General features: G+C 37.5%; 1 protein-coding gene across 7 annotated transcripts in view; it reads left to right on the top strand.

Annotated features, from left to right (window-relative positions):
- The window catches only part of IL1R1 (interleukin 1 receptor type 1), a 127350-nt gene that overhangs the window by 28887 nt on the left and 82025 nt on the right, over positions 1-16438 (top strand). The window contains exon 1 of one of the 7 annotated variants that reach the window (XM_066267909.1): positions 9621-10303. The exons of the other annotated variants lie outside the window; for them this stretch is intronic. The gene's annotated coding sequence lies outside the window, so the exon portion shown is untranslated. Of the gene's footprint in view, positions 1-9620; positions 10304-16438 lie in introns of those variants that run through there. 7 annotated transcript variants of the gene reach the window in all.

Below are 16438 nucleotides of genomic sequence, written 5' to 3'. Positions count from 1 at the left end.
ACTAATATAAACAAAATCCTAAATGAAAGAAGAGAAATCACCACAGAAATCGTAGAAATTTAAAGGATTATTGTAGAATACTATAAAAAACTTTATGCCACCAAATTCAACAATCTAGAAGAAATGGACAAATTCTAGAACAATACAACCTTCCTAGACTGAATCATAAAGTAGAAAGCCTAAATAGACCCATAAGCAGGGAGGAAATAGAAACAACGATCAAAAACCTCCCCCAAAATAAAAGTCTGAGGCCAGAAAGCTATACTAGTGAATTCTACCAAACATTCATAGATTTGGTTTCTATCCTTCTCAAAGTCTTCCAAAAAATTGAGTAAGAAGCCATACTTTTAGCCACATTTTATGAGGCCAGCATAACCCTCATACCAAAATATGGCAAAGACAACACACACACAAAAAAACTACAGACTAATATCTTTAATGAATACAGATACAAATATCCTAAACAAAATACTAGCAAATCAAATACAACAACACATTAAAAAAATAATACATCATGATCAAGTATGATTCATCCCAGAAACACAAGGAAGGTTCAATATATGTAAAACGATTAATGTAATACACCATATCAACAAAACAAAGAACAAAAACCACATGATCCTATCAATAGATGAAGAAAAGGCATTCGATAAAATACAACATCCTTTTATGTCTAAAATATTTAACAAAATAGGTATAGAAGGAAAATATCTCAACATAATTAAGGCCATCTATGACAAACTATCAGCTAACATCATACTAAATGGTTAAAAACTGAAAACGTTTTCTCTAAAATCAGAAAGTAGACAAGGCTGCCCACTCTCTCCACTCTCATTCAACACAGGGCTGGAGGTTTCAGCCAGAGCAATTGGACAAGAGAAAGAAATAAAAGGCATTCATATTGGGAAAGAAGAAGTAAAGGTTTTACTTTTTGCAGATGACATGATTGTATATATAAAAAACCCCACAGACTCCACAGAAAAGCTATTAGAAACAATAAACCAGTACAGTAAGTTTGCTTTCTTATATGCAAACAATGAAACTTCAGAAAATGAACTAAAAAAATAATCCCTTTTACAGTTGCAACAAAGAAAATAAAATACCTAGGAATAAACATAACAAAGAATGTAAAGGACCTATATACTGAAAATTACAAAGTGTTATTAAAGGAAACTGAAAAAGATACTTCTTGATCTTGGTTAGGAAGAATAAATATAGCTAAAATGGCCAAATTACCCAAAGTAATATATAAATTTAATACTATTCCCATCAAAATCCCAATGTCACTTTTTAAGAAATGGAAGAAAAAATCATCAGGTTTAAATGGAACCATAATAAGTCCTAAATAACCAAAGTAATTCTAAGGAAAAAAAAAAGCTGAAGGCATTAGAATATCTGACTTCAAATTATACTACAGAGCCATAATAATCAAAACAGCATGATATTGGCAGAAAAATAGACACACAGACCAATGGAACAGAATCAAGAGCCCAGAAATAAAACCACATAAATATGGTCAAATCTTCTTTGATAAAGGAGCCAAAAACACAATGAAGAAAAGAAAGCCTCTTCAGCCTGACCAGGCAGTGATGCAGTGGATAGAGCATCAGACTGAGATGTCGAGGACCCAGGTTCGAGATCCTGAGGTCACCAGCTTGAGTGTGGGCTCATCTGGTTTGAGCAAGACTCACCAGCTTGAGCCCAAGGTGGCTGGCTCGAGCAAGGGGTCACTTGGTGTGCTGTAGCCCCCCAGTCAAGGCACATATGAGAAATCAATCAATGAACAATTAAGGAACCACAACAAAGAATTGATGTTTCTCATCTCTCTCCCTTCCTGTCTGTCTTTCCCTATCTGTCCCTCTCTCTGACTCTCCCTGTCTCTGCCACACACACACACAAAAGCCTCTTCAATAAATGGTGCTGGAAAAATTGGAAAGCTACATGCAAAAGAATGAAACTTGACTACAGTTTGTCTTCTAGCACAAAAATTAGTTCAAAATGGATCAAAGACCTAAATATATAAATTCTGAAACAATAAATTACACAAAAGAAAACATAGATACTAAACTCATGGACCTTGGCCATAGAAAATATTTTATGTATTTGACCCCAAAGGCAAGGGAAATAAAGGCAAAGATAGATAAGTGGGACTACATCAAACTAAGAATATTCTGCACAGCAAAAGAAACTGACAACAAAACAAACAGAGAGATAACTAAATGGGAGATATTTTTAAAGAACAGATCAGATAAGGGGTTAGTAGCCAAAATATATAAAGAACTCACAAAACTCAGCAACAAACAAGCAAACAATACAATAAAAAAATAATACAAAGAGGACATGAACAGACACTTCTCCCAAGAAGAAATACAAATGGCCAATAGATATATGAAAAGGCACTGATCTTCACTAGCTATTAGAGAAATAGAAATCAAAACTACAGTGAGATACCACCTCACACCTGTTAGATTTAGCTATTATCAACAAGACAGGTAATAACAAGTGTTGGAGGCTGTGGAGAAAAGGGAACCCTCATTCACTGTCGGTGGGAATGTAAATTAGTACAACCATTATGGAAGAAAGTTATGGTGGTTCCTTAAAAAATTAAGAATAGAACTACCATAATGACCCAGCAATCCCTCTACTGGGTATATACCCCCAAAACTCAAAAACATTGGTACATAAAGACATATGCACTCCCATGTTAATTGCAGCATTGTTTCTGGTGGCCAACACATGGAAACAACCAAAATGCCCTTCAATAGAGGATTGGATAAAGATGTGGTACATATATACAATGGAATACTACTCAGCCATAGGAAATGATGACATACTATTATTCACAGCAACATGGATGGACTTTAATAACATTATACTGAGTGAAATAAGTAAATTAGAAAAAGCCAAGAACTGTATGACTCCATACATAGGTGGGACACAAAATTGAGACTGATGGACAGAGATAAGAGTGCAGTGGTTACCAGAGGGAGAGGAAAGGAGGAGAGGAAGGGAAGTAGGGGGAGGCGCAGGAGCATAAAGAGAAACAAATATAAAGTGAGAGAGGATGATTTAACTTTAGGTGATGGGTATACAACATAATCAACTGTCCAAATGATGTGGAGATGTTTTCTCTAAATCTATGTACTCTAGTTGACCAGTATAACCATGTTAAATTTAATTGTCTAAACAAAAATAAAATAAAAATGAGTATCTTCCTAGTCCCACACCTATAGACTGGAGGTGGGGGTCAGGGAAATTGGTTTGCTTTCCTGACACAAAGAAGCATGAGTAAGGGCCAACCCAAATACATTTACATAAGTGGAGAAAGAGTGAAAGCAACCTTGAGTTAAATATTGAAGTACATGCAGTCTATTTCCTTAGAGTGACATTCCATTCCAATCTAAGGTATATTGATTCAAAAGATGGTATAATATAATGTCAAAGTTTTATTAATCAAAGCTATTTAACCACAGATGTGCCAATGCCATGCTATTCGTATTACATGTAAAGTTGCATTTATATCTTATTGGGAAAGCATTGTGAAGCCCACTTTGTGAAGCAAGCTGAGTTTTCTTCCAAATGCATTTAGCTTTATTGGAATGAAGTACTCCTAGAATTCCATGCTTAAAACAAATTTGGATAAATCAAAGCAAAATTAACCATTAATGGACTAAGGGAAATAGTTCTGAATTATATCAATACTTTTTATATATGTAACAATAAAATGTTACAGTTTAAAATAATTTACACTGATACAATTCCAAGGAAATATAAAAATATAGGTAGAGTGTCTCATATAGGTCTTTCTAGGCTGATGGACATCAAGAAATGAGATTTAGAAGAGATTGTAAAAGGAAATGGAGAGGAAGAGGGAGAGGAAAAGGGGAAAATGTAAGGAGTAAGATGGAGAGAAAAGAGGGTCTACTGGGTGAGATCATCAAAATATGACATTCAGATGCTACCCTCAATATTGAGATAGAGAAAGCTTAAATAAGGATGACTTGGAATGTGGCAGAGTGACTACTCTTGTAGCTCTTGAGGCTGATGACTGGAAGGATTCTCCAGAAGCTCTTCCTTGGCTTCTACCAGATTATCTAGAACCTATTGCTCATTTAGCATGTTTTGTCTTCCTTCTGCACAACAGCTTGGCAGGGAAATCACAGTGGAGGATCTACTCTTGCAACTTCCTTCATCATCTTTGCATGAGGAATAATTCTTAGCAGGGATTTAATCTGGTTCAGTGTCTCCTTTTCCCTTTGGTCATCACTCTTGGTAACTTATTGTTTCTTGGACTGAGAGCTCCTAAAGAAGTGAAGGGAAGAGTTTCTGAAATGAGTGAAGGTCAGTCACAAAGGTGAGTTCAGACTTAATTCACATTTAACAGCCAGAATACACAGTGTGGCAAAAGAGAGGAATTGAAATAAGGGAGATGTTTAAAGGAAAAATCACAGAATGTTAAGACCTTCCAGCTCCACTGTGGCACTTGTTTAGAGATGTCAACCAGCATATTGGGCCAAGTCCTTCTTGAGGTCTTGGGTATAATATACTAAAGCAGAGTTCACATTAATATAAACAAGTTCTAAACAAAAAGCTCTAGTTACCTGAGCTTTGAAAAGAAAGCTAAGCAAAGCTGACATGGCCTCTCAGAGGGTCTGTCCATGAAAAATACTTCCTTTGTGATGTTTGGGAAGCTGCAAGACTTGGAATTTAAAAGGATCCTTCTAAATGACTGACTTGTAGTGAAATCAGCTGTAAAATGTAGATGAGGAATGGAGCAAAATCAAAGATGAACAAATAAACAACAAAGACAATTCAAGGAAAATTGTATCTTTATCTCCAACCCATAACTTTCTTTTGAGGAATGAATTAGAAGGTTTAGATTAGTAGTTCTTAATTTCAATAGACCTACCACTGTTTTTCTTAATAAATATAACATTCTCTTTACTATCCTGTAATGAAAGTGATCACATAACATATGCACAGTGGTGGGATTCAAATAATTTAACAACTGGTTCTCTGCCCTAACAATCATTTTAAGTATAAAAGAACAATATACCAAAAGGTAGCTTATTATTTAATTCATTTAATACTTAAATAACAGTAAAAGAAGTACACAAAAGTAGATTATGGTATAAAAAAGAGTTTTAAAATTTAATGAAAAAATATTAAATATTGTCTGACAAAAATAACAAAACTGTTAAAATATTTCCATATTGCTTCTTGACTGACATCCTTACTTGCAATTTTTTTTCACCTATGGACAGAATATGGGTGCTTAAAACACTGTTGCAGATGAATGTTTAAAAAGAGTAAGGAATATAAATTTATGATTTCTACATTGTGGGACTGCCCAGGCTCCCACCTTAGAAAGAACCCTGATTACAAGTGCCATTTTAACAACCGGTCAAACTTAACAAAAATTTAGTTACTGATTCTGTCAAACCAGTGCAAACCAGCAAAATCGCACCACTGCTTATGCATGGTATTAAAAATTCAAACCATAATGTGAAGGAGAAATGAAAGTCATTTTATCTTGAGTCCAGTATATACCTAAGTAGGCATGACTGAACTAGGAGACACAGAGAAGGTGTCAGATGCAGTGATACACAGAGAAGTCCGTAATATGGCGGCTGTAAGTACAGATGGAAGTGGTCTGTGCTTTTCTGGAGATTCAGATATCATGAATGGTACTGCCTTTGGTGATGTGAATTTTTCTTCCTGAGAAAAATCTTTCTTCAATTTTCATAGAAAAAGTTTTTACTTTGCCTAAATTTTTATGGTAGCTTTATTTCTGGAAAATTCAATATATACTAAACCTGTACAAAAAGTACTTTGGGTATCTATGGAAAACAGAGTTAGATTCCAGGCTCAAATTTTGTCTGCATTCTGGTCTGGTGAGATATTGAAAATTTTGTAGGATGGGGCATAATTTCTTGTGCAGTGCTCTCGTGGGTGTTATAGCACCTCTAGTAGCCCTAACTTCTGTCCGCTAAATATAATACTCTACCAAACAGACAATCCAAAGTACTTCCTCCTGTACTGAAAACTTCCCTAGGGTCTGCCCCGCTCCTCTGGAGACCCACTACCACACAGTCATAGGTTGGAAGGGCTCTTAGGTGTTTCTGGTCTTCCTGGTTATGAAGTGTTTGTCTAAGGAGCAGTTGGCAGATTCCCAGGTACCATTTAGACAGTCTGTTCAGGAGGTTGACTCTCTGGAGTACAGAGACAGGGATGAGGTCCACTGATCTAGCGGTTCCTCAATCTGATTTATGAGGTTGCTTTTCTATCGCTTGAGGCCAATGGCTGTCCCACTTGGGTGTGAAGGAGGAGGGTTTTTAGGGTTAGTTTTTTTCCCAGCTCACTTACTAGCCCAAAAGGCAAGCCATCAATTAGAGCAGCTGATCTAAGCTCCTATATACATCCCCCTTCTGGGTCTTGAGTGTGGCATCCTTGGAGATGGTTGGTTATTGAATTGGACTTCAGCTTTCTCTGCCCTTCTTTGCATGTTCAGGCCCCTCACTTTATGAAGGATGAGAAACACTCTCCAGGTCTCCATCTTTTGATGTCCCATTGGCTGAGTCAGCTTTCTACCTACCTTTAGAGGGATTCAAGACAGGAAAGTTGTCCTAAAACTAATGACCTGAACGTTTGCAAGGATAGGGTTGGCGAGACCACATAAAGATGGCAGAGAGCATGGATAACTGTTGTGAAAAAGAGTTGGGGCAAAGAAGAGAAAATATTGTAAAAATAGAAAGGATAAAACATGCTGGAAAGTGCAAGGATTTTCAATGTGCAGAGTTAAGTGATTTATTCATTCATCTATTGATTCATTCAGTAATTTAAATGCACTTAGCACATCCAAACTTTCTTCAAGATGATGGTAATACAGCAATGAATAAAACAGACCCAAACCTTTCCCTCATGGTGCTCACAGAGGGACAGAGAGTTAATAAAACAAGATCACAATTAATATAGTAAGTTAGATGGTGACACATATTATGAAGCACCAGTAAGGACTTCCGATGGGGTAAGGATATGTGTTTGTGCGTATGTGAGTGTACGTGCACCTCTAATGTCTAATGACATACAATACCTGTTTGGCAATGAGGGGGGGCATTGCTTTGGCAACAGTGATCTCAAGTTTAGCAGTGTAGAGGGGGTGGGAAAGAGATATTGCAGTTGTCAAGACAGGAAATTATTCAAGTCTGGGTAAAACTTTTTAACAAAGAAAAACAGAATCATTCTATTGTAGTATGGTAATAACTAAATTTCTATGTTTGTGTAAGGAATATTGAGAAACTTCTGATTCCAAACTGACCTTTTGTTTCCTCTAAGTCTCTGTTTACCTCTGAGTACTGTTTCGATTTCAGTTCCTGGTAGTTCTCTGCAATATTGACACATTTCACTGCTCTATCACACAGAGACCAAGTTGTTTATACATTTCACACTTAGTTACTTTCATGGTTGTGCAGAAGCATCCTGCTTTTCAAATGTGGTTTTGGTTGGTGTTTTTGGAATGAAGACTTCATCAGCTGTGTTAATTCATGTGACACTTTTAGCCAGAAATATTGATCTTTACCAGAAAACTCCCTATTCCAAAATGACATCACTTAGGACAGAGGTTCTCAACCTGTGGGTCTCGACCCTGGCAGGGGTCGAACGACCAAAACGCAGGGGTCGCCTAAAGCCATTGGAAAATACATATTAGGCGACCCCTGTGTTTTGGTCATTCAACCCCCGCCGGGGTCGCGACCCACAGGTTGAGAACCACTGACTTAGGAGTTTATGCCTAATAAAACTTCTGTAATATTTGCTTATATGCATAATGTTATGCAGTTACAAACATTGTCAGGTACATTCACTGGGGAACAAATTTTTTTTCATTTTCTGTTGCATGAAGTTTTAGAACTGTTTCTAAATATTTCTGCATCGCTGATTCCAAATCTGAAATCCATTTTTTGGTGCATGCTCTAGTTTTTACCCAATTTTAATTTTTTTTTTGTTAAAGTTAATGCCATGCATTGGTTTTTAAATTGGAGTTAAAGGGCAATGACTCTTGGATTGAACATAACCATAATGTTTTACAAACATCACTTTTACATAATTGTAGTTGTTTTTAAATGTAAAAAATTATTATCTGAAAAAAAACACCCTCTTATTTTAAGATTGAATCATAACTTTTTCAAGTAGGCGTAAATGTAAGAATAGTCCTGACACCTTCTGTTATATATGTGGCTGTTACACACTTCAACGTCAAAGGCGCAATATTTTATCATTTGTGACATGTGCATATGTTGCCTAATTTCAAGCTCCCCTTGGCGATCAAGACAAGAATTGGGCTCCTCATATTGTGTGTCATAATTGGGAGGAAAACGCAAAGGAATACCTTTTGGTATTCCCATGGTTTGGCGTGAACCTAAGGACCACAGCAGGGACTATTATTTCTTTCTGATCCATACAAAGGGCATCAGCATGAAAAAATGGCATATGATCGCTTATCCTAATATTCCTTCAGCAATACGACCTATTCCACACTCTGAGATACTCCCGGTTCCAGTTTTCAATGGTTTTATTTCTTCTAAGGATGAAGAAAGTGAACATGGTGATCAAAGATATTTTTTTTGTTTTTGTTTTTGTTTTTACAGAGACAGAGAGTGAGTCAGAGAGAGGGATAGACAGGGACAGACAGACAGGAACGGAGAGAGATGAGAAGCATCAATCATTAGTTTTTCATTGCGCGTTGCAACACCTTAGTTGTTCATTGATTGCTTTCTCCTATGTGCCTTGACCGCAGGCCTTCAGCAGACCGAGTAACCCCTTGCTGGAGCCAGCGACCTTGGGTTCAAGCTGGTGGGCTTTTTGCTCAAACCAGATGAGCCCGCACTCAAGCTGGTGACCTCGGGGTCTCGAACCTGGGTCTTTCACAACCCAGTCCGACGCTCTATCCACTGCGCCACTGCCTGGTCAGGCAAAGATATTTTTTTATAAAGATTTTATTCATTCATTATAGAGGGGGGGAGAGAGAAAGAGAAAGAGAGAGAGAGAGAGAGAGAGAGAGAGAAGGGGGAGGAGCAGAAAGCATCAACTCCCATATGTGCCTTGACTAGGCAAGCCCAGGGTTTTGAACCGGCAACCTCAGCATTTCCAGGTTGACACTTTATCCACTGCATCACCACAGGTCAGGTGATCAAATGTATTTTGATAAGATGCATGAGGAAATGGTTGTAGAATCTGAATGGTCTTCTTCTGATGCCAAGCAGTCATTAACCCCTTAGCAGTTTAGCCAACCTGAATTGAATGAATTAGTAAGAGATTTGGGCCTATCAAAGAAAGCAGCTGAGTTATTAGCCTCCAGGCTTTAAGAAAAGAATGTACTTTACTGGTCAGCTAAAGTATCCCATTTCAGGAAGTGCGAACAAATTTTTGTGAACTTTTTTTCCAAAGACAAACATTTTGTTTACTGTCATGATATCAGTAGTCTTCTCAGTCAGCTAGGCATTACCACTTACAGTCCAACAGAATGGCGGCTATTTCTTGACAGCTCTAAACGAAGTCTGAAATATGTTCTCCTAATCTTTATGCAGCGGTTCCAATTGGTTATTCAACTCATCTGCGAGAAGATTATAATGACATAAAAATTGTCCTCGACTTTCTGAAGTATGAGAAACTTAACTGGATCATTTGTGTGGATCTTAAAATGGTAAATTTCCTGCTAGGACAACAGAAAGGTTTCACGAAGTATCTTTGCTTTCTGTGTTTGTGGGACAGCTGAGCTCGGGAGAAACACTGGACACAGAAGGAGTGGCCGAAACATGAAGCTCTGGAAGAAAGGATGCAAAATATTGTGAATGCACCTGTAGTTAATTGAGACAGGATCATTTTTCCTCCACTTCACATCAAACTTGGCTTAATGAAGCAGTTTGCCCAGGCTTTGAATAGAGAAAGTGAATGCTTTCAACATATTATTTCTGCTTTTCCTGCCTTGTCTTTCGAGAAGATAAAAGCAGGTATATTTGATGGACCTCAAATTCAAACCGTCATATGTGACGAAGAATTTGCCAGGAAGATGAATAAGGAGGAGAAAGCAGCATGGCAGTCTTTTGTGGCAGTTACAAAGAACTTCCTTGATAACAAAAAAGCAGAAAACTATGAACTTCTGGTTCAAAAGATGCTGTTGGCTTTCTGCAACATTGGATATAACATGAGTGTTAAGATTCACTTCCTGAACAGTCACCTTGATAAGTTTCCTGAAAATCTTGGCGCTGTTAGTGATGATCAGACTACTGTTGGAGCATCAAACAAGGTTGTCTCAACAAGTACACAAACACAAGAGCTACAAACACAAATTTTTGCCTGAATAGAATTTAAATAAGTTTTACGTTAGTTTTATGATTAAAATAAGTGTTTTAATATGTTCTATTTCAAAATTGAAGATAAATTTTGATGCAAACATGTCTTTTAGTGTACTAGTGTATTTACTGCATTATATAAATTATATTTTCACAAAGATGATGCCCAAAAAGACATTCTACTACATTATGTTAAACTAAATGTTGAAAAATTTTACAATAAGATGAAAACCTAAAATCTTGAATTGCAAAAAATCTGTAGCTTACAGAGAAAAACTAATATCAGATTTAAGATCATCACACTTGAATTAGGTATGAATAAGTGTTTTTGTGGATGCAACAAAAATTTTGTTCCCTAGTGTTATCTGTAATTTCTGGAAAACTTTTCATCATAACTGGGCAAGAATTTTTCTTACCCATTTCATAGGTTCAGAAAACTTAACTAAGTTACCCAAATAAAACTAGCATCTGACAAATAATGATCATCTCTATCACTGACTATGTCAGACAGTGTTTAAATACTTTTTACATAATAACTTTTTCAGTCCTTACAACAATCCAATAAAGTGGGGACTATTAGTAACATTATTTTACTGTCCAAGAAACTAAGACATAGAAAAGTTCAGTGGCTTGCTCAGTCTACACAGCTGGTACATGGTAGAGCTGCACTCCAACCTGCAGCAGCTCCTGCATATTTTAGGTTTTTTTTTTTTTTTTTTACTGTACAGAGAGTGACATCACAACAGTAAAAGGTAGCAGTGTGAGTGGGAAAGACTTTGGAGAATGTGCTGAGTCCCAGTTCTGTTATTTAACTCATGGGATAAGCTTTCTGGAATGTCTGTTTTCTGTCTATAAAACAAGGGAATAGTGATACTATTCATGGTGTGGTGAACTTGAAACATGACATCTTATTAAAACACCTAACATTGTCAGACATGTAATAGGTGCTTGGTATTTATGTTTCCTTCTTACATAAATCGTCAGTTATTAGGCATGGGTCAGATGGTTAGGAATGTTGTGGTGAGATGAATTGGAAATGGGTCTGACTGGCAGTGGTGCAGTAGATTGAGCATTGGCCCAGAAAGTTGAGGGTCCTGGTTCAAAACCCTGAAGTCACTGGCTAGAGTATGGGCTCACTGACTTACATGCCAGCTGGAGTGCAAGGTTGCTGGCTACAGTGTGGGGCCATGGACATGATCCCAAGATCTCTGACTTGAGCAAGGGGTCACTGGCTTAGCACATGGTCCTCTGGTCAACACATGTATGGCAAGCAATCAATGAACAACTAAAGTGAAGCAATTAGAGTTGATGTTTCTCATCTCTCTCCTCTCTCCTCTCCTTCTGTCTTTCTCTCTTAAAAAAAATCGGAAATAGCCCTGGTGTTTTGCATACCATTTGAGACATTCAGGACCTGTGCTATGTAAAAGAGCAGTAAAGATCTCAGGGATGAGTTAGGGTATGATTCCTTATGGATGAGGCTTATAGAGGCTGCTGTTCTGTGAATATATCACTTCTAAGTCTAGGTAAAGGTGAAGCCTCTGGTATTGGGGTGATTCTCCCTTTAGGCTGCTGGATCTGCTCTTTGTCCTTATTCCTGAGAAGATGCTTCCATGAACTAAACAGCAGTCTTTGTAGGGCTGCAAAAGCTTTATGTAGAAGTACTCAAACTTTTGTTGTAAGAATCCCTTTGCATTCTTAAAAATTGAGAACTTTCAAAAGATTTATTTTCATGGTTAACTCTATTGATATTAACTATTAGAAATAAAAACAATTTTGAAAGTGAATTTTTATTGATCATTTAAAATAACAATAAATTTATTACCTTTAACATAAATAACATTCCTTTTATAAAATATGTATTTTGAAAACAAAAACATATTAGAGAAGTGTTTTAGTGTAGAAAAGCATTGTTTTACATAGTTATGGAAATCACTTCAATATTTGGTGCATCAGAAGACTGATGAATTTTCATATCTGCTTCTGCATTCAGCCTTTGACATACATATATCATGTAGCTTCTGAAAACATACACTTGTGACAGAATATGTGTGAAGAAGGGACACATTATTATTATTAGAGTAGTTTTGACTTGTGAACCCTTGAAAGGGTCTCAGGGACATTTGAGAGCCACTCATGTAGAATACCTTTTTCTCTTTAATATTTTTTCTAACATTCTCAGAATTTCTTCTCAACTTCTCCCTCTGGATGGCTCTGTTAAACCAACCAATACAGTTGCCAGTAATCTGTTCTTTAAAAGTCTTGGGTTTAACAAATCTGTAGATAGAAGATTGTGTTCTTTGGACTTTATATATATTTTTTCCTCTCTTTTTTATTTGCCTTTCTTTTCTCCTTTCTTCCTTTCTTTCTACCCTTTCTTCCTTCTCAACTATTTTTCCTTCCTGTTCTTTGTGGCACAACCATGGGAGTTTTTCATTTATGCTGGGGCTTCACAACTAGCCTCTTTGCCTCAAGGACAGTTGCCAGGCTGTCCCTTACCTGACATCAGTCACAATTTGCTTCCTCAAAAGCCTTGATTTGCATCAGCTTGGTGTATGGATGTCCCGGGTTTGATTCCTGGCCAGGGCACACAGGAGAAGCACCCATCTGCTTCTCTACCCTTCTGTCTCTCCTTTCTCTCTCTCTCTTTCTCTCCTGCAACCAAAGCTCCATTGGAGCAAAGTTGACTCGGGTTCTGAGGATTGCTTCATGGCCTCTGCCTCAGGTGCTAGAATGGCTCTGGTTGCAATGGAGCAATGCCCTAGATGGGCAAACTATAGCTCCCTAGTAGGCATGCCGGGTGTATCCTGGTCGGGCTCATGTGAGAGTCTGTCTCTTTGCCTCCCCGCTTCTCACTTCAGAAAAAAAAAGTCTTGTCTTGGCTAACACTTATTAATTCTGAGTTATGTTCTATCAGTATTTCAAACACTTTCCAAACACAATTAAAAGAAAAAAATTTTTAAGGTTGTGTAAAGGATTTTAGGCACTTTAGTGGCAGACTATGGAAACTATGTCCCAGAATTTTACTGCCAGCCAAAATTGAGCAGTAGGGCCTGGATTTAGTTTAAAACAAACAAACAAACAAACAAACAAACAAAAACAGAGGCAGTCCCCAAAACATAAACAATACATGAAACTAGATTGCTTAAGATGTTCGAATTCAGCCAATGAAAGACAGTGATCCTTAAGAGACAGGAACCAAATGAGGTGAGCCCTGCAGTTGTTCCTGCATACTGACTTGAAAGAGTTTCCAGGATGTGGAAGAGTGTAAAGCCATTCCACATGAAAGGGGACCTAAGCGCAATTGAAGAGACAGAGCTGAGAGCCAAGGAAGACCAAAGTGGCACCAGGTCACAGGAAGGATGCTGTAGAGGAGAGAGCTGCAACTAGAGAGAACTTAAGATCTGCAGAGGGTCCCCTTAAAGAATCAGCAGTGTACCAATCAGTGCATGCATGTGAGGAAACTATCCTGCTCACAAAAATTAGGGAATATTTTATCACTTAGATTAATTTTGAAATAGCCCCTAATTTTTGTGAGCAACCTAAAGGATTAAATAAAATAGGAGAGAGTGCACAAGGCTAGAAATAATTTCTATTTCTACCTCCCAAACTGGAAAACCTCATAAGTCACAGGCATTTGGAAGAAGACTAAGAAAGATCATGTTTCAGCAGTAAGACAAAATAAACTCCAAAATGTATGCTGCTGTGGCCTTGCCTAACAAGTCATAAAAACAAGACCTAGAGGCCCTGGCCGGTTGGCTCAGCGGTGGAGCGTCGGCCTGGCGTGCGGGGGACCCGGGTTCGATTCCTGGCCAGGGCACATAGGAGAAGCGCCCATTTGCTTCTCCACCCCCTCCTTCCTCTCTGTCTCTCTCTTCCCCTCCCGCAGCCGAGGCTCCATTGGAGCAAGGATGGCCCGAGCGCGGGGGATGGCTCCTTGGCCTCCGCCCCAGGCGCTGGAGTGGCTCTGGTCGCGACGGGGTGACCCCCCGGAGGGGCAGAGCATAGCCCCCTGGTGGGCAGAGCATCGCCCCTGGTGGGCGTGCCGGGTGGATCCCGGTGGGGCGCATGTGGGAGTCTGTCTGACTGTCTCTCCCCATTTCTAGCTTCAGAAAAAATACAAAAAACAAAACAAAACAAAACAAGACCTAGGTAATCAAAGTATTTATAAAAACTCAGATATATCCCAGAACACAAAAACATCCAGCATCCAAAAAGTTAAACTCCACAATGTTTGGTATTAATAAAAAATTAGCATGTATGCAAAGAATAAGAAAATAAGAAGAAAAATAAGTCAAAAGCAACAAAACACACACACGTTAGAATTAGAAGATGAAGATACAGTATTAGAACAGTTACTATAATTGCATTTCATATGTTCAAAGAGCTATGCAGGTAAATAAAATATGCAAAAAAAAGACACTTGCAACTTTTATTTTATTTTATTTTTTATTTTTAAATAATTTTATTTTTTTTAATGGGGTGACATCAATAAATCAGGATACATATATTCAAAGATACCAAGTCCAGGGTATCTTGTCATTCAATCATGTTGCATACCCATCACCCAAAGTCAGATTGTCCTCCGTCACCCTCTATCTTGTTCTCTCTGTGCCCCTCCACACCCCCTATCCCTCTCCCATTCCCCCCTCCCCCCCGTAACCACCACACCCTTATCAATGTCTCTCAGTTTCACTTTTATGTCCCACCTACGTATGGAATAAACTTGCAACTTTTAGAGAGGAAAACTATAATATCTGAGATAAAAATATACTGGATGGGATTAACAACAGATTAGACATTGAAGAAGAATTTAAAGATAGAACAATGAAAACTATCAAAATGAAATACAGAGGAGGGAAAACAAACAGTATCAATAAACTGTAAGACAGTTTCAAGCAGCTAAGTACACATGTAATTGAAGTCCCTAAAACAAAGGAGGGGAGATGACAGAAGAAATATTTGAAAATAATGGCCAAAACTTTTTTCAAATTAGAGGAAAATTATAAACCCACAAGTCCAGGAAGCTCAATGACCCCTAATACACACACACACACAAAAATATACCAAATTTCATTATAATCAAATTACTTAAAGTAATAAGGAAAAAAAAAAAATTAAATAGCCAAAAGAGGGAAGAAAAAAATATCTGAAGAGGAAATAGGATGACATAACAGATTTCTCACAGAAAAAAATGTGAGCTAGAGACTTTGGAGTCTTATGTCTAATGTACTGAAAGAAAAAAGTAAAACTGTCAACTTAGAAATCTATACACACACAAAAAATCTTTCAAAAATAAGGCAAAATTAAACTCTTTTAAACATAAAAAGCTGAATTAGTCACCTGCAAATCTGTACTACAAAAATATTAAATGGAATAGTTGGGCAGAAGGAAAATGAAACAAACTCTAGATCTATCCAAAAGAATAAAAGACACTAGAAATAGCAATAAAATTATTACTTACATTTCTTTAAAAGAAAATTGACTCTTTAAATAGAAGAAATAATAGTGTAGTGTGAGATTGATAACATATGTAAAAGTAAAATGAATGACAAAAATTGCACAAAGGCCAGAGAAGGAGAAATGGAAATATGGTATTGTAAGATTATTATATGTGAAATGATATATCATTTAAGGAAAAAATTTTAACACTAAATGTCCAGTTGAAAAAGCAGAAAAGTGTCAGATTAATGACTTCAGCTTCCACCTTAAGTAACCAGAAAAAGAATAAATTATATCGAGAGCAAGCAGAGGATAAGAAAAAAATAAAGATCAAAACAAAAAGCAATTAAATAGATAATAAAAACACAATAGAGATAATCAGTGACACCAAAAGCTGGTTCATGAGAATATCAATAAAGTTGACAAATATCTAGCAATAATTATTAAGAATAATCAGGAATTAGCCTGATCAGGCAGTGGCTCAGTGGATAGAGCATAGGACTGGGATGCAAAAGACCCAGGTTCGAAACCCTGAGGTCTCCAGCATGAGTGCTGGCTCATCTGGTTTGAACAAGGCTCACCAGCTTGAGCCCAAGGTCACTGGCTTGAGCAAGGGGTCACTTGGTCTGCTGCAGCTTCCCCCCTGGTCA

This window comes from Saccopteryx bilineata, chromosome 3 (genome assembly GCF_036850765.1).
Source record: "Saccopteryx bilineata isolate mSacBil1 chromosome 3, mSacBil1_pri_phased_curated, whole genome shotgun sequence".
NCBI lineage: Eukaryota > Metazoa > Chordata > Mammalia > Chiroptera > Emballonuridae > Saccopteryx > Saccopteryx bilineata.
This window is presented reverse-complemented; position numbering and strand designations above follow the sequence as displayed.